At 48.5% G+C, this 25,309-nt stretch overlaps 1 protein-coding gene across 1 annotated transcript in view; it reads left to right on the top strand.

The window, feature by feature from the left end:
• Positions 1-2,853: 2,853 nt before the first annotated feature.
• LOC140901673 (uncharacterized) overlaps positions 2,854-25,309 on the top strand; it is a 36,287-nt gene continuing 13,831 nt past the window's right edge. The window contains exons 1-2 of the mRNA XM_073320917.1: positions 2,854-3,024; positions 10,023-10,140. The gene's annotated coding sequence lies outside the window, so the exon portion shown is untranslated. The remainder of the gene's footprint in view (positions 3,025-10,022; positions 10,141-25,309) is intronic.

Below are 25,309 nucleotides of genomic sequence, written 5' to 3'. Positions count from 1 at the left end.
GCATAGTGGGGCTCAGAGGTTGTCTGCCTCACATGGCCCCATGCCACTTGAGAAGCGGCTGGCTGCTGGCACATCTCTGTGGCCCCTGGGGGAAGGGATGGGGCATGAGGCAGCTCCATGTATTTCCCCCACCCACAGAACTGTCCCCACTGCCCCTCTGCCTCCCAGGGGCTGCATGCACAGATGTGCCAACAGCCAGCCATTGACTGGGAGCTGCCTGTAGTAAACACCTCCCAGCCAGAGCCTATAGAATCATAGAACATCAGGGTTGGAAGGGACCTCAGGAGGTCATCTAGTCCAACCCCCTGCTCAAAGCAGGACCAACCCCAATTTTTGCCCCTGATCCCTAAATGGCCCCTTCAAGGATTGAACTCACAACCCTGGGTTTAACAGGCCAATGCTCAAACCACTGAGCTATTCCAACCCCCAGCCTGGAGCTCCCTCCCAGACCCTGCATCCCCTCCCACACCCCAACACTCTGCCCCAGCTTGGATCCCCTTCTTGCATCCAAATTCCCCCTCAGAGCCTGCACCCCTAATCCCCTCCTGCACCCCAATCCCCTGCAGCAGCCCAGAGCCCCCTCCTGCACCAAACGCCTTCCCAGAACTTGCACCCCTCACTCCTGCACCCCAACCCCCTGTTCCAGGCTCAGCCAATACACACCCACAGCTGAGAATGTTACACTGATTTGTGACAATCCCTGAAGGATTTTGTATCTATAAATCACAGATGACACTAATAAAAAGTAAAACTCATTAAATGTCCAGTGGATGCTGTGAGATTAGGTGTAGTGTGACCATATGATGCCTGCACCCAAACTCCCTCCCAGAGCCTGTGTCACAACCCCAGGAATTCCCCTGGGAAAGGCAGATCAGCACTGCATGTTGCTAACACTGTTGTAAGCATTGCAAAGCATTTTGAGGAGGGTCAAAGGTGTGAGTGGGGAGTGGAAAATTCTTTTGCAGGCTGCAAGAGGCCAAAGGGGGAAGGAGAAAGAGAGCAGAGAACAGGTTAACGCAACACTGCAGTTAGCAAGCTCAGTCCAATGATAAGATGCTGGCCCCAGTCCAAGGTCACAGCGCTAGACAAGAAGTTTCTCTCTCACCTAGCCACAGCCAGGGTAGAGAAAACCAGGGCTGCAGAGATGGAAAACACAGGCAAAATGACAAGGGGGGAACAGAGTTTCGTGTCCCTGTAGCTGTTGTGCTTTGGGAAATTGAAGAAGACCACAGAAAGCCGGTTTGGACTGGCACAAAGAGCACCAGAAACAGAGGTCATGGCATGGAACACCCCCAAAGGACCCCAGGACTTAAAACCCTCCTGAGAGCTGGAATAATTCAGAGATCACAATGAACCCTGGATGACTTGTGCACACAGGACAGAACTCCCATCCACCCTTCCCCCTCTTCTTCTTACGTTACACCCAGGCCTGGCCAGCTTTGGGGAGTGCGTGTGTGAGTATGAAAGTGGGTTAGGGTTTGGGGCTTTTTTCCTTCCTCTGAGTGATGTGGGGAACACCCCCCCCCCAGCACTCTCTGCTGTTATTTTATTATTTGATCAATAAAGCTTTAAAACTCAGTTGCTTGATGTGCTCCGTCATCTTCTCCCCACCCCCAATGATCCTGTGGCCTCAGCCTGATCACCTGATACCTCAGGCAGATTGGTAACAAAAATCTGTCACACCTGCACCCCCTCACTCCAGCACCCCAAACCTCTGCCCCAGCCTGGTGAAAGAGAGTGAGGGTGCGGGAGAGCAAGTGACAGAGGGAGACGGGAATGGAGTGAGCAGGGCGGGGCCTTGGGGAAGAGGCTAGGTAGATCCTGGGTTGATCTTCAGTTCAAAAAGTGGCCTTTTGAATAAAAAGGTTGGAGACCACTGCCTTACAACTAAAAGATTGAGTTTTCAAATAAATATTCTGTCCCTGGGGAAGACCCAGGAATGGAGGCTGCATTCACTGTATCTACAAAAGAGGGGTTGAGATATTCCCCAGGCCCCTTGGTAACAGCCTGCCTTTTGTGGTGCCCATGCAGCTCAGTCCCAGACCCCACTTGCTGCTGATGCCCCCGAGGCCGAGCTGGGTGGTGCGTGAAGCCCTTTCACTCCGCATTGCCTAGTTTCCAAAACTGGGAGGGACTTCAGCTGCCTCGGCCTTGTGGGACCCGCCACCCCATGCCCAACTTGGCTCCTGTGTGCCCAGGGGGTCTGATCCCAGGAGAGGGACATTGCAGGGGGCTGGGTCCTTGTTTGCCTTTTGTCTCTAACATGCTCCAGGGTGCCTAGAACTGGGTGCCTGAACACCCCGGCCCTGTGCGGGGCTGCCCCTCACCGCCCACTGACCGCAGCATTTCCACTGGCCAGCACCAGCATCCCAAACGCACCGCCCCCGCCGCCTGCTGCACCGAGACCCGGCCCTGCCGCGGCCCTGCGAGCTCGGCGCTGGCTGCCCCGCTGTCCGTGCAGCTGGGACCCGCCCTTCGCCGTCGGCCGCCACCCGCAGCAGCGCCGGGGCGCGAGTCCCCCCCCCCCGGGGCCCGCGGGGCGGGGGCGGGGCGCGGGCGGGGGCCAGGCGCGGGGCGGGGGCCAGCAGGGTTCCAAGCTGCGCCGCGGAGCCCAACGGCTCCAGCCCAACGGCCGCAGCGCGCGCCGCGACAGGACCCGCAGACCGCCCCGCCCCGCAGCGGATCCCAAGGGCGGCGAGGCCCGCAGCCCCCGAGTCCGGGCGGCACCTCTGACCTGCCCGCCCGGCGCTGCCCCGCCGTCTCTCCGCCAATCAGGAAGCGGGGAGGGGGCAGCGAATTGACGCGTTTACGGCCCTTCCTCCAATAGAAGGCCGAGCTCGAGAGGGAGACTGCGCTTCCCGGTGTGGATAGGCAGGGGGCGCGTGGGCAGATGGCCCACTTCCGCTTCCCGCGCTATGGGCGCGCGCCGTGCCTGAGGAACCGGCTCCTTCCTTCCGCTCCGAGAAGAGTCAGGAACTACAAGTCCCAGCCTGCCCCGGGGCGCTTCCGTCGTCTCCAGCTCAGGTAAGGGGTCAGCCTGACACCCCCTCCCACACACGCAACTTCTCGTCCCCTCTCCCCTGCCACCCAGAGACCCCCCCAGGCCCTGCGCCCCGCCCCGGCCGGCGCCGGCCTCCAGGGCTCCGAACGCGAACTCTCGTGTCCCGGAGCCGCGGCTTGGTCCGTGGGGGCCCCGCCTCTCGGCCGGGCCGCTGCGCTGCGGGGCAGCCTCGGCCCGGCCCTGCTGCTCCCCGTGGTCCGGGCAGCGTCCCTGGGAACTGCCCCCCGGCTCCGACTGCCCCCCTCCCCGTAACCAGGGAGACCCAGACCAGCCCCCTCCTTCTCGCCTCGGGCAATCGGAGGGAGGGGTCGGGGGGGGGGGTTCTCGTGCCCAAGGGCGACTTCAGGGGCTGGTGTCGGGCAGCGGACCACTGGCGGGTCCGACCCAGAAACAGCCGCGTGTCCCTGCGCCCTGGGACTGCGCCTGGCTGGGGCCTGTCTCCTTATACCCGAGAACTAGCAAATACATCAACGGGGAATGAACCCCCCCGAGTCCCTGTCAGGGCCCGCAGCATGGAGCCGTGCGCCCAAGTCGCTGTCTGTGTGGGCATGTAGTTTGTACTGACTTCACGGGTGCTTTTTCTGGAGCCTGTGGTAAAATTAGGCATTTATCTAGATGAGTTAAAGGACCCCCGGGAAGACCTCTGTGTACCCCCAGGTGTACGTGTACCCCAGGTTGAGAACCACTCATGTAGGGGAACCCAGCCCCCCCACCCCTCGGCTTCCAACCCAATACCCTGGGAGGCTGGTTCGGTTTTGCTTACCTTGCATCAGCCCCCAGTCAGCTTCTCTGGGTCACCACGTCCGACCGTGGCCCCATGGGCAGGAGTCAGAGAAAGGAAGTCTTCTTTCAGGTGTAAAAGCAGCAATGGCTCCATGAAGGGTCAGTGCTGATGGAGCAATTATCGACACTTTCTCTGTTCTCCTTTTCAGAGTTTGCCCCATTTTCTCTTTAATTCTCCAATGTTAATTTAACAATCTCAGATTTGGGATATTTTCCCACCCGTATGACCTGCAGCAATTTTTCTTTCTTTCTTTGGGAAATTGTCCTGAATCATTCCCCAAACGAGAAGGGGCTTAATGGGTGCAGCTTGCAGAGCCCTGAGACACAGCTGCCTCTGGGGTGGGATGGGGTGGCCATTCTCTGCCAGCAACAAGGTAAGGAAGGGGATGGGAGGAAAAAGTCCCCAGTGGAGACTGTCCAGCCCAAGGTTACACAGTTCTGGCTACTGCTACCCCCAACTGCCCAACACAGCTCCCCCCAGGAGCCAGTCACCTGCCTGCCCCTGCTGCTGCCTCCTCCCTACTGCCAGGGAGTTTTCCTGCTCCATATTACCCTCACATACTCTCTTAAAGCACCTCCCCAAGGGGCTCCCTGCTGCCATGTGAATGGTGTGGGTGTGTGGGGGAAATTATTACTCTCTGTTTATTGAGCTTCCATATACAATCCAGTCAAACTGTCCAACTACTCTCACTCACTTACTATAAACTCTTCAGATCCAGGTGTTTTTCTCTCATTATCAAATATTTCTTTTCAGACCTATTTCTTCCCCAGTTCTCAAAGATAGATATAAAATATTCTGTGTGCAGTGCTGTAGTAGCCATGGTGGTCCCAGGATATTAGAGGCTGTCCCCTTTGAATCATAGAATCATAGACTTTAAGGTCAGAAAGGACCATTATGATCATCTAGTCTGACCTCCTGCACAATGCAGGCCACAGAATCTCACCCACCCACTCCTGTAACAAACCTCTAATCTATGTCTGAGCTATGGAAGTCCTCAAATTGTGGTTTAAAGACTTTGAGGTGCAGAGAATCCTCCAGCAAGTGACCCGTGCCCCACGCTGTGGAGGAAGGCGAAAAACCACCAGGGCCTCTGCCAATTTGCCCTGGAGGAAAATTCCTTCCTGATCCCAAATATGGCGATCGGCTAAACCCTGAACATGTGGGCAAGACTCACCAGCCAGACACCCAGGAAAGAAGTCTCTGTAGTAACTCAGATCCCACCCCATCTAACATCCCATCACAGGCTATTGGTCATATCTACCGCTAATAGTTGAAGATCAATTAATTGCCACAATTAGGCTATCCCATCATATCATCCCTTCCATAAACTTATCAAGCTTAGTCTTGAAGCCAGATGGGTCTTTTGCCCACATTGCTTCCCTTGGAAGGCTGTTCCAGAACTTTGCTCCTCTGATGGTTAGAAACCTTTGTCTAATTTCAAGTCGAAACTTCTTGATGGCCAGTTTATATCCATTTGATCTTGTGTCCACATTGGTACTGAGCTTAAATAATTCTTCTCCGTCCGTGGTATTTATCCCTCTGATATGTTTATAGGGAGCATCATATCTCCCCTCAGCCTTCTTTTGGTTAGGCTAAACAAGCCAAGCTTTTTGAGTCTCCTTTCATAAGACAGGTTTTCCATTCCTCGCATCATCTTAGTAGCCCTTCTCTGTACCTGTTTGAATTCATCCTTCTTAAACATGGGAGACCAGAACTGCACACAATATTCCAGATGAGGTCTCACCTGTGCCTTGTATAATGGTACTAATACCTCCTTATCTCTACTGGAAATACCTCACCTGATGCATCCCAAGACTGCATTCGCTTTTTTCACAGCCATTTCACATTGGCAGCTCATAGTCATCTCATGATCAACCAATACTCTGAGGTCCTTCTCCTCCTGTTACTTCCAAGTGATGTGTCCCCAGTTTATAACAAAACTTCTTGTTATTAATCCCTAAATGCATGACCTTGCACTTTTCACTATTAAATTTCATCCTGTTACTGTTACTATTATTCCAGTTTACAGGGTTATCCAGATCTTCCTGTATGATCATAGAATCATAGAATATCAGGGTTGGAAGGGACCTCAGGAGGTCATCTAGTCCAACCCCCTGCTCAAAGCAGGACCAACCCCAATTTTTGCCCCTGATCCCTAAATGGCCCCCTCAAGGATTGAACTCACAACCCTGGGTTTAGCAGGCCAAAGCTCAAACCACTGAGCTATCCCTCCCCCCCAAGTCCTTCACTGTATTGGCAATACCTCCCAGCTTTGTGTCATCCACAAACTTTATTAGCACATTCCCACTTTTTGTGCCAAGGTCAGTAATAAAAAGATCAAATAAGATTGGTCCCAAAACCGATCCCTGAGGAACTAGTAACCTCCTTTCAGTGTGACCTGTTGTAGTCTTCCCTTTAACCAGTTCCTTATCCACCTTTCAATTTTCATATTGATCCCCATCTTTTCCAGCTTAGCTAATAATTCCCCCCGAAAAGGAGGTAAATTAGGTCCATTGTGTTTCCTTTGTCTAAAAAATCTGTTACCTTCTCAAAGGAGGAGATTAGGTTGGTTTGGCATGATCTACCTTTTGTAAAACCATGTTGTATTTTTTCCCCCCCAATTACCATTGACCTCAGTGTCCTTAACTACTTTCTCCTTCAAAATTTTTTCCAAGACCTTGCATACTACAGACAGATACTACTTGTCAAACTAACAGACCTGTAGTTACCCTGATCACTTTTCCCCCCTTTTCTTAAAAATAGGAACTATGTTAGTAATTCTCCAGTCATACTGTACAACCCCCCAGTATACAGATTCATTAAAAATCTTTGCTAATGGGCTTGCAATTTCATGTGCTAGTTCCTTTAATCTTCTTGGATTAAGATTACTAAGCCCCCGGATTTGGTCCCTGTCAAGGTTCCTTCCCCACTCTGAACTCTAGGGTACAGATGTGGGGACCTGCATGAAAACCTCCTAAAAGCTTACTTTTACCAGCTTAGGTTAAAATTTCCCCAAGGTACAAACTATTTTACCCTTGGACTTCTGCTGCCACCACCAAACATTTGTCCGCGTTTATTTTATTAGGAAAGCATTGTTTGGAAACTTTTTTCCCCCCAAAATCCTCCCAACCCTTGTACCCCACTTCCTGGGGAAGGTTTGGTAAAAATCCTCACCAATTTGCATAGGTGACCACAGACTCAAACCCTTGGATCTTAAGAACCATGAAAAAAACATTCAGTTCTTGAAAGGAAGAATTTTAATAGAAGAAACAGTAAAAAGGAATCACCTCTGTAAAATCACGATGGTAAATACCTTACAGGGTAATTAGATTCAAAACATAGAGAATCCCTCGAGGCAAAACCTTAAGTTACAAAAAGACACACAGACAGGAATATCCATTCTATTCAGCACAGCTTATTTTCTCAGCCATTTAAAGAAATCATAATCTAACGCATACCTAGCTAGATTACTTACTAAATTCTAAGACTCCATTCCTGTTCTGTCCCCGGTAAAAAGCATCACCCAGACAGCCACAGACCCTTTGTTTTTCTTCCTCCTCCCAGCTTTTGAAAGTATCTTGTCTCCTCATTGGTCATTTTGGTCAGGTGCCAGCGAGGTTATCCTAGCTTCTTAACTCTTTACAGGTGAGAGGATTTTTCCTCTGGCCAGGAGGGATTTTAAAGGTGTTTACCCTTTCCTTTATATTTATGACAGTCCTATTAAGCTGTTCGAGTTTCGCTTCTCCTCGGATGTGGTAATATCTACCTCCATATCCTCCTTCCCAGTTGTCATCCTACAATTATCCCTAAGCTCCTCATTAGTCTCATTAAAGACTGAGGCAAAGTATTTGTTTAGATATTGGGCCATGCCTAGATTATCCTTAACCTGCACTCCATCCTCAGTGTTTAGCAGTCCCACTTCTTCTTTCTTTGTTTTCTTCTTATTCATATGGCTATAGAACCTTTTACTATTGGTTTTAATTCCCTTGATTTATATACAAATGTTTGGAGTTATTCTCCATCCAATTCCTTATGAATCCTAACATGTTGTTAGCTTTTTTGCTGGCAGCTGTGCATTGAATGGAGCTTTTAATTGACCTGTCTACAGCAACATGCAGATCCTTTTCTTGGGTTGTGTAGCCTATAATATGTTCTACTGATGTCGCTAGGTGTAATGCATGTTCAGTAGGGGTTTCTCCTCTCTTCCTCATTTGTATTTCCTCTCCCTACTAATGTTGGGGTGTGCTCCCGTAGGTTAGTGTATTAATGATCTTATCTTGGTGTCATTTGTGTCAGTATGTTGCCATGGCTCTCCTGTGGTCAGACATCTGTGGATGTTCTATCCTAAAGCTGGTGTTAGCTCATGTTTCTCTGGTCTGCTGGTGTCTTTACAGATGAAATTGCCCCTTAAACACTCTTATTTCCAGTTCCCCAAACATTAAGGCTGACCCTTAGGCCATTTATCTGTGCCAGAGTTCATAGACCTCAAGCCTTATGCTAACTGCTGATGCCAATGTTGTGCAGGAGACAGGTCTGTGGGTTCCTTGCATTACTGCTGCATAAAATAAATGCTAAAGCTAGCTATATGGGCTACATTTGATACTGTCAAGTTCATAAGTAGCTCTAGTTTCTCTCTCCAATGTGCATTGCTTTGCATTTAGAAAGAGAAGGTGAGTGAGGTAATATCTTTTATTGGGTCCACTTCAATTGGTGAGAGAGATACATTTCTGAGTTACACACAGATCTCTTCTTCCGGAGAATATCCTAAAATCTTGCCCTCCTTTCTCTCTAGTTATCTATTTCTAATTTAATATTCCCTGAGATTTTTTCCATGTCTCACTAATATTAAAATATTAACATAAAATATCCTCAGATTTTGACCTTTTCTCAAATATTTGAATCTATGTAGAAAAGTTTTGCAGATGTTTCCCATTTTCCTCTCAATTTGTCAAGTAACAATATGAAATTCACTCTCATTTTACCTCTTTACCTACTATTGACTATCGATATAAAATCTTCACATTTTTTTCCACTTTCTGCTCTACTTTGTGAAAATTGATCCAAAATTCCCCAGATTTCCACCCTTTTCTCTTTAATGACTTAACATAGACATCAGCTGTCAGATATTGTCATTTTCCATGTAATTATTAAATATCTGTTAAAAAGCATCTCGTGTTTGGAGACGTTCCCATGTTTAGTTGCATCAAGTCCTCATGTTTTGGAGGGAATTTGTTGCCTTAGTCATTCTCCATACTGGCAGTTGCGGGTAGTTAAATGGTCAACTTTCTCCTCTCATTTTAGACTCATTTCTTTTCCTCTTTATCTTCATTAAAGTGTTTGCTGATGAAAGTGACTCGCCCCATATTTAATATACACCAAAGCCAGAGATCTCCCCCTGTTTGGGGGAATGGTGTCTCCCAGCTGCTCACAGGACAGTTGGTTGGAACCTCTTCTTTTCCTCAGGGGGCACATGATGGGCACTCACTCTAGGACTGCCTCCTTGCTGCCCTGGCTGTACCCAGAGTGGCTGAAAATCTCCATGCTACTGTATTAGCCTCTCACTTTCCCCTTATCATGTTCACCAGCAGTATCCCAAACCCCCATGACAAATGGTCTCCATGACGGGTTGCTTCGCCCAGTGCTGAGATGTAGTTGTCTCTGGAGTGGGTTCCTATTGGCCATTTTCTGTCAATCACCGGGCATGGAAATTTCTTACAAAATCTGGCTCCTCCATGCCATCCATTCTCCTGTTAAAGAAGCCTCACTCAGGGCTCCCCCCCATGTGAATGGCTGGCAGGGGCTGCTGATAACTCCCTATCCATTTATCAATTACTGATATGAAATCAAGACAGACTTTGCTTCTCTCCCCATTTTCAAAACTGGAGGAACATCAGGTTTTGGAGGGAAAACTGTTGCTATGAATCCTTCTCAGAAGAAGGGGAAGGAATGAGGGAGCAGGAAAGGATTCTGGCTTCATCCCTCCTGAGCCATGTTTCTGATCTCACTGAGACTAGAGTTAATCAAGAGACACCTCAAGGAAGAACCTGGAGTGACTCCAGATTAACATGGGGGCAAATAAAATCAGGATATGTCCCTGTGGGGGTGGGGGTTCAATTGTTGCTAAAGGAGGGGGGGAGCCCTCAGGCCCTGTCTGACTGTGTGTCTCCCTCTTCTCAGGGTTGAGCTTCCTGGGTCAGACACACTGTGATCTGGGAGCCCAGACTGAGCAGCTGCTGTTCCCCTGATGGGGTCTGGGCTTGGGAATGACTTGGAGTGAAGCTTCCTCTGTGCCTAGGTAAGGTGAGGACTTTCTCCAGCTGTAATTAGCTCCATGGGCCAGCCCTAGGCTCTGCCCACACCAACATCTGAGTCGGAGACTCCAGGTGATTGATAGAGACCTCAGGGAATGTGCTGGGGATAGGCATGAAAGTGACTGTGCACAAACAGCCCCTCCTTACCCAACATCTCTCCTCCCCTTAGCAATTTCAGGAGCCGGTCAAGCCATAGGAGAGTGAACACCCAGGAATGGCTGTCTGTCTGCAAGAGGGGGAGAGACAGGAGATGTGAAACACAAAGAGAAAAAGGAGAGAGAGATTGATAGGGGCAGTGGGAGAAATAATTGGGGAGAGAGATTCCCAGATCTCTAAAGTGCCCACACAGACTTAGCACAGCATCCCTGGGAAAATTCACTTTCCAGTGAATAAGGTGAAGTGCAGGGAGAGGAAAAGCCAATTCCTGACTCTGCCTGTGCCCCCTGCTGTGGGAGTGTGCTGCCCTGGGGACAATGTCAGGAAATCCCCCAGTCACTCCTTTTGTTCTGCTCTTGTCTTGTATTTGGTTCCTAGACTTTGTTACTGGGAGGGTTTCAAAATGTCTTGGCTGTTTAGTACTAGTGGGGTGGGCCGGGTCAGTGGTGTAATAAAATGGCCAAACATTTCCTCGGAATAGAATCAGAGAACTGTAGGGCTGGAATGAACCATGAGAGATCATCCATTCTAGCCCCCAACACTGGGGTGTTTGATCAACCTGTCCTTAAAAACCTCCAATGATGGCAATTCCACAACCTTCCTCGGTAACCTATTCCAGTACTGAACTAGTCTTTGTCACAACTGAATCACATGGCTGGCTCAGATTCAATTTGTGATCCATTATAACCCCCAGATCCTTTTCAGTAGTATTGCCCCCTAGCCAGTTAGTCCCCAATTTGTAGTCATGCATTGGATTTTCCTTTCCTAAAATGTAGTACTTTGCAGTTGTCTTTATTAAATTTCATCTTCTTCATTCAGATCAATTCTCTAATTTATAAAGGTCATTTTTAATTCTAATCCTGTTCTCCAAAGTGTTTGCAACTCTTCCCAGCCTGGTGTCATCTGAAAATTTAATAAGTGCACTCTCCTCTCCATTATCCAAGTCATTAATGAAAATATTGAGTAGTACCAGATCGAGGATTGGCTCCTGTGGGACAGCATTAGGTACTTCCTCCCAGTTTGTCAGTGAGCCATTAGTAATTACTCTTTGAGTACAGACTTTCAAGTACACTACATTTCCCTAGTTTGCTGATGAGAATGTCATGGGATTTTCTATCAAAAGCCTTACAAAAATAAAGATATGTCATGTCTACAGTGTGTCCCAGATTCATAAGGCCTGTTACCCCTGTTAAAACAGGAAATTAGATTGGTTTGGCATTGTTTGTATTTGATAATCTATGCTGGCTATAATTTATCACTTTACTATCCTCTAGGTGCTTATACATTGATTGTTTAATACAGTTTTCTTTCTGGGTATCTTAATTAGGCTTGACTGGCCTTTATTCCCCAGGTCTTCATTCTTGCTCTTTTCCAGTCTTGTGGGACCTAACCATCCTCCTGGAGTTGTTCAAGTTCATTGTTAACTGTTCCAAGATTAGTTCAGCTAATTCCATAGGTACCCCAGGATGAATTGCATTAGGCCCTGCTGACTTTAATAAATTTAACTTATGTACATATTTTTTCAACCTCTTATTTCCCCATTGTGGTTTCTGTTCCTTCCCCCTCTTGGTTAAAAATAATTAAGTGTCCAGTCACAATTACATTTTTTAGATAATTACATTTAAAAAGGCATTAAACATCTTCATCTTGTTGATGTCATCTCTTCTTCTTCTTCTTCTTCTCTGGTAAGTAGAAGACCTACATTTTCCTTCCTCTGTCTAATATATTCATAGAACATTTATCTTATTGCTTTCTTTGTGTCACTTCCAAGGTCTAACTCATTTTGTGAGTTAATGTTTCCAGTTTTGTCTCCTCAGGCTTGTGCAATTCTTTTGTACTCATCCATAGAAATTTCTCCATGATTCCACTTTTTATAGGATTCCTTTTTATTTTCTGGTCATGAAAGAACTTATGGTAGAACCATATTGGCCACTTACTCTTTCTGTCTTTCCTTCACATCCTTTGCTGCTGCTCCTTTAATATTGTCTCTGAGGAACTGCCAGCCAGCTCTCCTGAACTCTTTTCTCCCTCTGAGATTTTATTCCCATGGGACCTCACCTACCAGTTCTTTGTGTCGGTTGTAGTCTGCCTTTTGGATGTCCACTGTCCTTATTCTGCTGCTCTCATGCCTTCCTTCTCATAGAACCATGACATTGATCATTTTCTCATCACTTTTGCCTATATTACTTTACCCTTCAGTTTCCTAACGCATTCCTTCATCCTCCAGTTACTGCTTCCATCCTCTCAAAGAAAACAGGTGTCCCCTGTACATTCCAAGAAGTTATTGGACACTTTATGTCTGGTTGAATTCCTTTTGTAACAGATGTCTGGGTAGATAACAGCCCCCCCCCCCCCCACTGTGTTTTGAATTGTTCTATTTGCATGACACTCTAGACCAGAGGTGGACAAACTACAGCCCACAGGCCACATCTGGCCTGGGCCCTGAGCTCCTGGTCTGGGTGGCTAGCCCACGGCCCCTCCCCTGCTGTCCCCCCTCCCACAAAGCCACGCCACCTGTCCTGGTGCAGCCACGGTGCCAGCCACTGGTGCTCCAGGCAGTATGGTAAGGGGCAGGGAGTGGGGGGGTTTGGATAGAGGGCAGGGGAATTTAGGGGGTGGTCAAGGGTATGGATGGGATGGGGTGGTTGGAGGGTGGGGAACAGGGGGGTTCAATGGGGGCAGGGGTCCCAGGGGGGCAGTCAGGAAGGAGAGGTGGGGTTGAATGGGATGGTGGGGGACAGTTAGGGGTGGGGTGCAGTTAGAGGCGAAGGGTCTGGGGGCGGTAAGGAAGAAGGGGTGGTTGGATGGGGCAGGGGTCCAGGGGGGGCAATCAGGAAGTATCAGGGGGTTGGATGGGGCGGAGGGGGGGCAGTTAGGGGCAGGGGGTCAGGGAACTGAGAGCAGTGGGGGTGGATGGGGCAGGGGTCCCTGGTGGGCCGGGGGTCAGGGAACTGAGAGCAGTGGGGGTGGATGGGGCAGGGGTCCCCGGGGGGCCGTCAGGAACAGGGAGGGTTGGATAGGGCAGGAGTTCCGGGGGGGCATCTGGGGTCAAGAAGCAGGTGGGGATAGGGGGTGGGGGCCATGCCATGCCTGGCTGTTTGGGGAGGCACAGCCTCCCCTAACCGGCCCTCCATACAATTTCAGAAACCTGATGCGTCCCTCAGGCCAAAATGTTTGCCCGCCCCTGCTCTGTGCCCCATCCCTGTGCAGGGAAAGAGCCTGGAGTGAATTGTGCTGTGAAATTATTTCCTGTTCTGACGTGTCCCCAATTGCCCTTTTTGCGCTAGCAGGCTGCAGCGTAACATCCATGTTTTGCTCCAGCTCATTCTGTCCTGGGGGCCAGGGAAAAGAAATGGCTGCAGTGGAGCCATTTGAGGTAGGGATTGTCAGGGAGTTGCTGGTGGGTTCTCTTTGGAGGGAGAAGGGCAGTAAATACAGAAGAGGTGGGCACTTCTGAGGGGGCTAGTCTGGAAGTGGGAGGGGTCAGGAAATACACAGGGTGGAGAAAGGGAGTGGGACACGGTATGATAAATCTGCAGAGATTTATTTACTGTGATGCCTAGATCTCGGCAACAGACCCCTATGGTTTGTGGGTGGGAATTCCCTAATTGGCCAAGCAGGAAACAACCCCCTGGACTGGGTTAGGGAAATTTACTAGGTTCAGGCTCCAGTATTGAAGCCTACTGGCCAGAGGCTGCTGTGAGATATAAAGGGGCACCCACCAGTGAAGCTCAGGGAAGACACCCCATCCCCTCCTATCCAGCTGCTGGCAATGAGGAGGGTGTTGCGATTCACACCAGGGAGTTGTCCCTGGACCCTGCTGGGGGCTCCATCTCCTGTATCAGCCTCTGGCTGGTAGATGAGTGATGAATGTGAAGACTCCTGCCCCCTCACTCTGCTGGGGGAGGGGGGGCTTTTTTCTCCCCTCACCCTGATGCTTCCTGTCTGCTCTCATGTGATGGGGTGTGGGTGGGTGGAACTATGGTGTGGAGAAAATGGATAAGGAAGTGTTATTTACCCCTTTGCATAGCACAAGAGTCAGGGGTCACGTGATGAAGTTAATAGGCAGCAGATTGATAACAAACAAAAGGAAGTATTTCTTCACACAGTGCACAGTCATCCTGTGGAACTCATTGCCAGGGGATGTTGTGAAGTCTGTAATTATAACTGGGTTAAAAAGAGTTAGATAAATTCATGCAGGATAGGTCCATCGACTGCTACTAGCCAAGATGGTCAGAGATGCAACCCTATGCTCTGGGTGGCCCTAAGCCTCTAACTGCCACGTGCTGTGAGTGGATGACAGGAGATGGATCACTTGAAAAGCTCCTTCTGTTCATTCCCTCTGAAGCATCTGGCATTGGCTACTACCGGAAGACAGGATACTGTACTAGATGGGCAATTGTTCTGACCCAGTGTGGCCTCTTACGTTCTTATCCATTTGGCTTTTGCTGATCTGAAGCTCCAAGCATTATAGTTATTAACTTGTTTGGTACTGCTCCCCCAAACAGGCATTTTGCACCATAGACCAGCTGAGCTAGTTGCCAACTGTCTAGCAGTTGGGGGATAATCAGAACCACAGTTCTGAGCCTCAGTTGTGTGCAAGAGAATGTTATCAGAGCAAGGTGATTTTGGTCAAAACCTTGTTTTCAGAGGGCTGTAGCTCAGGAACCTCTGGAGCAATTAACCCCATCTTTGGAATACTAACCCTGTCCTGCACCCACATGATGAGCAGTGTATTTCAGGCCAATGTGAGTAAGCATGTACATTTTAGAGAAATTAGAATAGTTGGCCTTTAAACAGAAAGTAATGCTGAACCTTAAATCTAGTGCCGCTGGTGGTCTGTTATGATAACTTTCTAAATGCATGGAGAATGTGGCAATCAGGTGCACCCATCTGTGGACTGGAGACAGTGTGAGGGTCTCATTCAGGAGTCTTTGAGACAAGGGAGAGGATGAGGAGGGGAGAAAGATGATGGGGAGCTGGTGTTCATGGAGTGACATGTAGGTGGGAGGGCTGAGAGCAGAGGGGATGAAGGGGAATGGGGTGTGGAGGACTAACATTAGAGAAAATCAGGGATGTTTGGGTACAATGTGTTAGAAGAAAAAGAGCAGGTTGCCCCAGAGGTGGATTGAGTAGATGGAATCCTTTATTGTGATACCCAATTGTCCAGTAAGCACTGAATTAGTTACAACACACTCTTTTTGTTTGTTAGTAAATACACACCTACGTCTGTTACAACACCCCAAAAACCCGTATTAAGTAATAGAAACACCCATACTATGATTATACCCACCCCATTGACTGATTACAGCATTACGCATATTATACACACATTTTTACCTTGAAAATACATTTCTTTGCAGTGATTGTTGCTACAAATTTCCTTAATTAACAGTTCTTAGGAGAGGGAGGGAGGAAGAGGCCATGAGCCAGGGCTTGTTTATGTAGCTGGGAAAGGGAGGGAGGGGAAGATAAAAGGAATGTTACCTTCATTTACACAAAGGACATTTCTCTTGCAGCTGCATCCTTATCAGTAAAAAGAAAAGGAGTACTTGTGGCACCTTAGAGACTAACCAATTTATTTGAGCATGAGCTTTCGTGAGCTACAGCTCACTTCGTAGCTCACGAAAGCTCATGCTCAAATAAATTGGTTAGTCTCTAAGGTGCCACAAGTACTCCTTTTCTTTTTGCGAAGACAGACTAACACGGCTGTTACTCTGAAACCTATCCTTATCAGTGCTTACAAGCAACAGAGAAGGGAAGAATCTGCAACTTATGTATTAGACAAAGAAATACTGCCTACATATGCCTTTGTCCCCAATGTCATGTTAGCACATTAGCAGCTTATTTTTATACTTAACCCTAAAATATCCCAACACAATGGAAGGAGGTGGATGGAGGGTGTCAGGGAGAGGAGTTCCCTTGAGCTGGTAATGATGTGAGCTGGGCAAATGGGGGACTGGGAATGGGGAAAAGGGGGTGGAGGGCCCAGCAGTTGTGCTGTTGTTGAGGGAGGGTTGGGTAGGGAGTGGGTTAACTGGGAGTGGGGAACACTGCAGTTAGAGGGACAGGGGAGTGACGGGGTTGGAGAGTGGTTGGTCTAGGAAGTAGGAAGGTCTGGTGGGGGTAGGAACTACAGGTTTCAGGGAGCCGGAGATTGTAGCACTTCACTGAGGCTGCTTTTGCCAAAGTCTCTAATGAAGCTCAGCCAGTACTTCATCCTCCTCCTTGACCCGTCGGCTGTCTTTGACACTATTGACCATGGTCATCTTCTTGAAATATGATCTTCCCTTATCCTCTTCTGCTTCTCCTCCTACTTCTCTGATCTCTCCTTCAGTGTGTCCTTGGACAATCCTCCTCATCCCCACTCCAGTACAGGCCTTACACAAGCTCTGTCCTTGGTCCGCTTCTCTTTTTCCTGTGTACTTGATCTCTGGTAATCTCATCCACAAACACAAATTTGGCTACCATCTCTGCTGGCAACTCACAGATGTAACTCTCTGCTCCAGACCTGTCTTTCTCCCCAAACTGAAACCTCAGCCTGTCTCTCTGACACTTCCTCAGAGATGTCTGGCTATCAGCTCAAGTTCAAAAGCTAAAATGGCCAGAATACAGCTCTTGATATTCCCCCAAGCCACCTCGCACCTCCTTTCTGTATCACTGCAGACACCTCCACCATCCTTTCTGTCACTTACGTCTGTACACTGCACATATGCTGCAACACAGGACTCTTTCTAGGTCCTCCCGTGCAGCTTATATCTTGTATTTTCTTTCTGCAATAACCTCCCTAAGATACAGGCTTTCCTATCCATCAACACAGCTAAAACCCTTATCCAGGCTCTCATCATCTCCTGTCTGAATTAATGCACCATTCTTTTCTCTCCCTTGACAAATGCAATCATGCCCTGCTCATATCCATTGAGAATCAACATCCACAAAGCTACCTTACTATTCTAAATTGTGACCTGTGAGGAAAGGTTAAAAGAATTGGTCATGTTTAGTTTTGAGAAAAGATGACTTGGGGGCTGGTCTTCAGCTATGTTAAAGACTGCTATACAGAGGATGGTGATAAATTTTTCTCCATGTGCACTGGGGTAGGAGAAGTAATTGGCTTGATTTACAGCAAGGGGTGCTTAGGTTGGATATTAGAAAAACCTTTCCAACCTTGAGAATAGATAAATACTGGAATCGGTCACTAGAGAGGTTGTGGAATCCCAGTCACTGGAGGTTTTAAAAAACTAGTTAGACAAATATCTGTCAGCCATAAGTTTGCTGTCATCAAGGGTGTTAAGGTTCCTTCCCCACTCTGAACTCTAAGGTACAGATGTGGGGACCTGCATGAAAGACCCCCTGAGCTTATTCTTACCAGTTTTGGTTAAAAACTTCCCCAAGGTACAAACTTTGCCTTGTCCTTGAACCCTATGCTGCCACCACCAAGTGTGTTAAACAAAGAACAGGGAAAGAGCCCACTTGGAGATGTCTTCCCCCAAAATATTCCCCCAAGCCCTTCACCCCCTTTCCTGGGGAAGGCTTGATAAAAATCCTCACCAATTTGTACAGGTGAACACAGACCCAAACCCTTGGATCTTAAGAACAATGAAAAATCAATCAGGTTCTTAAAAGAAGAATTTTATTAAGAAAAGGTAAAAGAATCACCTCTGTAAAAATCAGGATGGTAAATACCTTACAGGGTAATTGGATTCAAAACATAGAGAATCGCTCTAGGCAAAACCTTAAATTACAAAAAGACACACAAACAGGAATATACATGCCATTCAGCACAGCTATTTTACCAGCCATTAAACAAAAGGAAATCTAACACATTTCTAGCTAGATTACTTACTAACTTTTTACAGGAGTTCTAAGCTGCATTCCTGATCTGTTCCCAGCAAAAGCATCACCCAGACAGACAGACCCTTTCCCCCCCCCCCCCCCTCCAGCTTTGAAAGTATCTTGTCTCCTCATTGGTCATTTTGGTCAGGTGCCAGCGAGGTTATCTTATCTTCTTAACCCTTTACAGGTGAAAGGGTTTTCCTCTGACCAGGAGGGATTTTATAGCACTGTGGACAGAAAGGTGGTTACCCTTCCCTTTATATTTATGACAAAGGGCAAAAAGAGTTAGACAAGGAGACTGAGAGGGAAGGAAATGAAGTCCAGGAGGCTTTGGAAAAGCTGGGCAGATGACTGCCAAAATGAATTCGGAGTTCAGTTTTGCTTTACCAAACTAACCATGGGATCTGTAAATCCTGTGTTCTTCGAGAGCTTGCTCATGTCGATTCCTTTCTAGGTGTGTGCGTGCCCACATGCATGGTCGTCAGAGATTTTTGCCTTAGCGGTACCCGTAGGGTCGTCTGTCATGCCCTCTGGAGGGCCACACTCATGCAGCGGTCTATCAGGTGCTGCTGGCTCTATGGCCTCTCAGTTCTTTCTTACCACCCGTGGTGATTAGTTGGAGTGCCTTCCTTGCTTAGCAAGAGCTAGCATTTTTTTCCTTTTATGAACTTTGTGTCTTAAGGCCTTTGTCCATAGTTTGTATACAATAGTGGTTAAGTAGTTTAGTAGTAAAGTGTTCGTTAGTTAGTCGTTAGGGTCCCAGCAGGAACTTTGTCCCAGGTGGGGCATTCTGCAGTCTCCTGGGTTTTGTAACCTGATTTAGGGTGTACTAATATTAATTTAATTCATCAATTTAAATTAATGTTATTTTAATTTAATTAATAATATTAATAATTAATTATTAATATTATGGGGTTTAGACTTGCCAGTCTGTTGAGAAGATAAAAGTTCTTGTCCCGAATCAGGCTCCACAGAATTAACAAAGGACCCTCGGAGGTATGACAGGAAGCTCACACTGAGGCAGATAGAGCCTTAAAGACTTTTTATTAAAATTAATAATAGTAAATGGTAAAATACTCAGAGTTACAAAGTTACAATTGCATTACTGCTATTCAAAAGATACATATGATAATATCGTATTATATGCAACAAAGCTTTGGTTAATATACTCACACCCTTCCTTGATAACCTGGTTGTAACAGATACAGGACCAGCCTTGTGGTTCAGGTTTCTCAGTTCTTGAGTGATGGATGCCTTGCTTAGAAAAACTAATACTAAGATCTATCAAAACTAACTTAGGGTTTACTTGACAAACTTAAAATCAGAACCTAATGAACAAACTAAGAATAAAACTTAGGGAAACCAGGCTTAGCCTAGTTCCCTTGAAACTTAAAGTTTAAGAAGAACAAGAGTAGCCTACTAATAGTAGATAGGAGATGGAAGAGGAATAGAAAAAGAATACCCTAGTGAGGTGGGTTACCTCTTTTATAGGGCACAAATGCTGGAAATCTTTCCTTCTATGCCCAAATTTCATTCCTCACCCACAAAATGTTAGGGTATGCTTACTCCATAGGCTAGTATGTTTGTGTGTATTGATGACATGTATATTTGCACATAAGTTTCCTTGTGGTGTACCTGTTAAGTCTGTGGGTACAAATTGAAAACCCCCATATGTCATTCTTCCATTGTCTGTTGGTCTAGATAAAAGGTCTTAGACATATGCGTGGATATGTAGATTTTCATGTCCACATATTCCTGGGACACAGGCATTTCCTATGTTTCATGGTGGCCAGGCGCCACTTCCAGTTCACAGTGCTGCCCTTCGGTGTGATGCCAGTGGCAGCTTACCTGACACGTCAAGCAGCCCAGATCTTCCCGTGTCTCAACGACTGGCTCATCAAAGGCAAGTCTCCAGGACTTGTGCAAAGGAGCCTCAATCTGGTGTGCTCCACCTGCAGTGACCTGGGCCTGCTAATAAAAACAGAAAAGTCATGTTGATGCCAATCCAATGCATAGAATTTATTGGAGCAGTTCTTGATTCCTTGTGGGCCAGGGCCTGCCTTCTGGAGGTGCATTTTTGGGCCATGTTGGACCTGATTTCCCACATAAAGAACCATCTGCTCACCATGGCCAATACATGTCTGTGACTGATGGCGGCTGTGATTGCAGAGCCACTGGCCATTATCTTTGAAAACTCGTGGCGAACCGGGGAAGTCCCGGATGACTGGAAAAAGGCTAATGTAGTGCCAATCTTTAAAAAAGGGAAGAAGGAAGATCCTGGGAACTACAGGCCAGTCAGCCTCACCTCAGTCCCTGGAAAAATCATGGAGCAGGTCCTCAAAGAATCAATCCTGAAGCACTTGCATGAGAGGAAAGTGATCAGGAACAGCCAGCATGGATTCACCAAGGGAAGGTCATGCCTGACTAATCTAATCGCCTTTTATGATGAGATTACTGGTTCTGTGGATGAAGGGAAAGCAGTGGATGTATTGTTTCTTGACTTTAGCAAAGCTTTTGACACGGTCTCCCAAAGTATTCTTGTCAGCAAGTTAAGGAAGTATGGGCTGGATGAATGCACTATAAGGTGGGTAGAAAGCTGGCTAGATTGTTGGGCTCAACGGGTAGTGATCAATGGCTCCATGTCTAGTTGGCAGCCGGTATCAAGTGGAGTGCCCCAAGGGTCGGTCCTGGGGCCGGTTTTATTCAATATCTTCATAAATGATCTGGAGGATGGTGTGGATTGCACTCTCAGCAAATTTGCGGATGATACTAAACTGGGAGGAGTGGTAGATACGCTGGAGGGGAGGGATAGGATACAGAAGGACCTAGACCAATTGGAAGATTGGGCCAAAAGGAATCTGATGAGGTTCAATAAGGATAAGTGCAGGGTCCTGCACTTAGGACGGAAGAACCCAATGCACAGCTACAGACTAGGGACCGAATGGCTCAGCAGCAGTTCTGCGGAAAAGGACCTAGGGGTGACAGTGGACGAGAAGCTGGATATGAGTCAGCAGTGTGCCCTTGTTGCCAAGAAGGCCAATGGCATTTTGGGATGTATAAGTAGGGGCATAGCGAGCAGATCGAGGGACGTGATCGTTCCCCTCTATTCGACATTGGTGAGGCCTCATCTGGAGTACTGTGTCCAGTTTTGGGCCCCACACTTCAAGAAGGATGTGGATAAATTGGAGAGAGTCCAGCGAAGGGCAACAAAAATGATTAGGGGTCTGGAACACATGAGTTATGAGGAGAGGCTGAGGGAGCTGGGATTGTTTAGCCTGCAGAAGAGAAGAATGAGGGGGGATTTGATAGCTGCTTTCAACTACCTGAAAGGGGGTTCCAAAGAGGATGGCTCTAGACTGTTCTCAATGGTAGCAGATGACAGAACGAGGAGTAATGGTCTCAAGTTGCAGTGGGGGAGGTTTAGATTGGATATTAGGAAAAACTTTTTCACTAAGAGGGTGGTGAAACACTGGAATGCGTTACCTAGGGAGGTGGTAGAATCTCCTTCCTTAGAGGTTTTTAAGGTCAGGCTTGACAAAGCCCTGGCTGGGATGATTTAACTGGGAATTGGTCCTGCTTCGAGCAGGGGGTTGGACTAGATGACCTTCTGGGGTCCCTTCCAACCCTGATATTCTATGATTCTATGGGCCACATGGCCACATGCACTTACGTGGTCAGCCATACTCTATTTCATCTGTGGCCTCTGCAAGCGTGGCTGGCCTCAGTCTATATCCCCAGCAGGCATGCCCTGGACCGAGTGGTCATGGTGCCGAGCCACATCCTCTTATCCCTGGACTGGTGACTGGATCCCAAATTGGTGCTGCAAGGAGTTCCCTTAATCACCCTGTCCCCGTCACTCATCCTGGTCTCGGACATGCAGGTCCTGATGGACAATACCATTGCAATATATTACATCAACAGGCAGGGAAGTGCCAGGTCTTCAGCCCTTTGTTGGGAGACACTCAGCCTCTGGGACTTTTGTGTGTGGCGTGCCATTCATCTGGTAGCCGCCCACCTGCCTGGAACCAAGAAAGTCCTGGCAGATCACCTCAGCAGGACCTTCTCATCTCACCATGAATGGTCACTCCATCCAGAGGTGGACAACCTAATCCCCCACAGGTGGGGGATGCTGCAGGTGGACCTGTTTGCATCCAGGCAGAACAGAAAGTACCACGTGTTCTGTTCCCTGCAGGGAAGGGATAAAAGCTCCCTGTGAGACGCCGTCTCGATTCAGTGGTCAGGAGCGCTGATGTATGCCTTCACGTTGGTGCCTTTAATCCACAAGGTCCTGCTAAAGAGGAGGCAAGACAAAGTGAATGTCATCCTCGTATCCCCCGCATAGCCTTGCCAACACTGTTTTGGCATGCTGTTGACTCTTTTGGCAGCCATCCCGCTGCAACTGCCTCTTCAGCTAGATCTGCTGTCCCAGAACCATGGCAATCTGCTGCATCTGTACCTGGCAACACTGCACCTGAAAGCTTGGCTTCTGTGTGGTTAAGTACGGATGAATGGGAGTGCTCTGCTGGTGTCTAGCAGGTCCCGCTGGGCAGCAGGAAACCCTCCACCATGGCTACTTACGTGGCAAAGTGGAAGCGGTTCACGTGTTGGGTCTTGATCAACACATTTTTGCTGAAGAGGCCTCACTGCAGCACATCCTGGACTTTTTGCTGCATCTTAAGCTCCAGGGTCTGTCGCTATCTTTTGTTCAGGGTACACCTGGTGGCCATTTTATCGTTCCACCCTCCATTTCAAAGCAGGACGGTCTTCGCCCATACCATGATGGCACAGTTCTTGAAAAGTTTGGAGCACCTCTACCCTCATGTCTGGGATCCGGTCTCCCCTTGGGACCTGAATCTTGTGCTGTCAAGGCTCATGGGTCCGCTTTTGAACCTTTTGCTTCCTGCTCACTCCTGGTTCTCTCCTGGAAGGTCTCCTTCTTGGTTGCTATAACTTTGGCCCGTAGGGTGTCTAAGATCAGCATGCTCACGTGGGAGGCAGCTTATACAGTCTTCTATAAAGACAAGGTCCAGCTGCATCCGCACCCAGCTTTTCTGCCCAAGGTCATCTCCCGGTTTCATACTGGTCAAGACATATACTTACCGGTCTTTTGTCCAAAGCCTCATGCGATGGATGAGGAATGCAGGCTGCATACCCTGGACGTCAGATGGGCTCAGGCCTTCTACATAGATAGAACAAAGCAGTTCTGAAAGTCAACGCAGTTGTTGGTTGCTGTAACAGACAGGATGAAGGGTTGCCCAGTGTCTGCCCAGAGAATCTTGTCTTGGATCACGGCCTGCATCCACTAATCTTATGAACTGGCAAAGATGCCCCTGCCGACTATCATGATAGCTCACTCTACTAGGGCACAGGTGTCATCAGCAGCCTTCCTGGCGCATGTGCTGATCCAAGAAATCTGTCTAGCTGCAACCTGGTTGTATGTCTACATGTTTGCATTTCATTACGCTCTTACCCAGCAAGCGTGGCAGGGCAATACTGAAAGCTGCAAGACTGTGAACTCCAAGCCTGCCTCTGAGGATACTTCTCATGAGTCACCAAGAGTGGAATCGATCTGAATAAGCACTCAAAGAAGAAAAATGGTTACCTACCTTTCATAACTGTTCTTCGAGATATGTACCTCATGTCCATTCCATTACCCTCCCTCCTGCCCCTCTGTCGGAGTTGTCGGCAAGAAGGAACTCAGAGGGCATAGGGCTGATTGCGCCTGATTCCGCTGCATGAGTGCGGCACTCCAGAGGGCACTACAGCTGACTCTACAGGTACCACTAAGGCAATAATCTCCAACCATGCACACCTAAAATGGAATGGACATGAGCAATTCATCTTGAAGAACAATAGTTACGAAAGCTAGGTAACCATTTTTTATGGCTTCAGCACCCCAGAGGAGATGGTGTTTAGGAGGAGTCTCAAATCATTTGGATTCACTGAAGTGCCATCATGACACAAAGGGGTACTGTCTCCAGAAGGTCTGTCTCAGGCTCTGCTTTTACCAAGGCTGATCCCCACAGCTCCACTACTCTAAGTAGCACATGATGGGTATGTCTACACTGCCTCTGGGAGAGATCCTCCCAGGCTGGGTCTGCACACTTGTGCTCATGGGCTTTTTGTAACTGTGTAGATGTTGGGCTGAGCTTGGTCTCTCAAACCAGGGGTAGGCTTGGGAGCCTGAGCCTCCAGTCTGAGCTGCAATGTCTACACAGCTATTTTTAATGTGCTAGCCTGAGCATCATTAACACAAGTGTAGCGAGGTGGTCTGGTTTCCCGCCACCCCGGAGAGGGACGAGCCTCTCTGGATGCCAAAGTGGGCAGAGCCAGCAAACCCTGCACCCGCCCCTCAGAGGTCAAGGTGTAGGACCGGAAGTATAAAAGCCCCACCCCAGAGCTCAGTTGAAACACAGCCACCGGAGAGGCCAGACGCCTGTGGCAGAGCTCCCAGCCATGAGACCACGACGGCCAACCCGAGGACTGGTCAGACCAGCCAATGCCTGATGCTAGCCCGAGCCCAGAGATGCTGCCAAGCTTGCTGTTCACTAGTTACCCCGAGGAGCCTCCAAGCCAACCGAGTGCCAGTTACCTGAGGAGCCCATGGTGTGTGACCCCTTGGAGGATGCCGGCCAGACCAAGGTACCTTTAGAGGGAGAGGTAGGAAGTAGCCTGGGGCAGCCGACCGTAGTCAGGCTGCAACACTGCCAGAGCCAATGTCAGTATGTTGAGGCCAGGATCCCCACTGACCCAGCAGCGGGTCTTCTGCTGCTGCTAGGGCCCCAGGCTGGGATGCAGGGGAGTGAGAGGGCCTGCGTCCCCCCTGCCACCCACCTTGCAGGTGGCAGTCTCCCCCTCTCCCAGGCTACTAGGAGCCAGAAGCCTGGGTTTGCTATTGAGCTCTGCCTTTGCTCAGCCCCTGCCTGAGGGCCCTGAGCTACTGACTGTTTGTTGCCCTGCCCTGACTCAGAGCCTGGGCCTTGCTATTGAACTCTTTGCTCAGACAGGCTAATTCCCTGACACACCTGACAGAAGTAGCGAGGCGGTCTGGTTCCCCGCCGGCCCGGAGAGTGACCAACCTCGGCCGGCCATGCCTACAACAAGTGTGTGGACCCCGGCTGATGTTGTGCAGACATACTCTAACAGGAGTGGAGCCAGGAGAGC

This window comes from Lepidochelys kempii, chromosome 22, assembly GCF_965140265.1.
Source record: "Lepidochelys kempii isolate rLepKem1 chromosome 22, rLepKem1.hap2, whole genome shotgun sequence".
Classification (NCBI taxonomy): Eukaryota; Metazoa; Chordata; order Testudines; family Cheloniidae; genus Lepidochelys; species Lepidochelys kempii.
Note: the sequence above shows the minus strand (reverse complement) of the source record. Positions and strands in the feature narration are given on the sequence as shown.